The following is a 434-nucleotide window of genomic DNA, read 5'->3' on the forward strand; positions in this document are numbered from 1 at the left end:
ATATATATATATATATATATATATATATATATATATATAAATGTATATATGTGTGTGTGTGTGTGTACGTGTATGTGTGTGTGTGTGAAATAAGTGTTTCACAGCATATGCACATTTCTGTGCGTGTGTTCGAGTGAGGGAGAGGGAGAGAAAGTCAAATGGGTAGGGGAGAAGAAACAGTGTTGAGTGTGTGTGTGTGTGTGTGTATCTGGGAGTGGTGTACATATGTTAATGTAGGTGCGTCTCTATATGTATTTCCGTGTAAGATAGCTGTGCAACAAGCATCAAGCGAGATAGAACGTTTCTAAATTTACATAGGAAATAAAAACATTGATGTACAAGTTCAAAAACGAACATATCGATCGATCGATCGAAAGATTAGAACGATGACATTATCTCTCTCTCTCTCTCCCCTCTCTCTCTCCCCTCTCTCT

The sequence above is a fragment of the Octopus bimaculoides genome, chromosome 6, assembly GCF_001194135.2.
Source record: "Octopus bimaculoides isolate UCB-OBI-ISO-001 chromosome 6, ASM119413v2, whole genome shotgun sequence".
Lineage (NCBI taxonomy): Eukaryota > Metazoa > Mollusca > Cephalopoda > Octopoda > Octopodidae > Octopus > Octopus bimaculoides.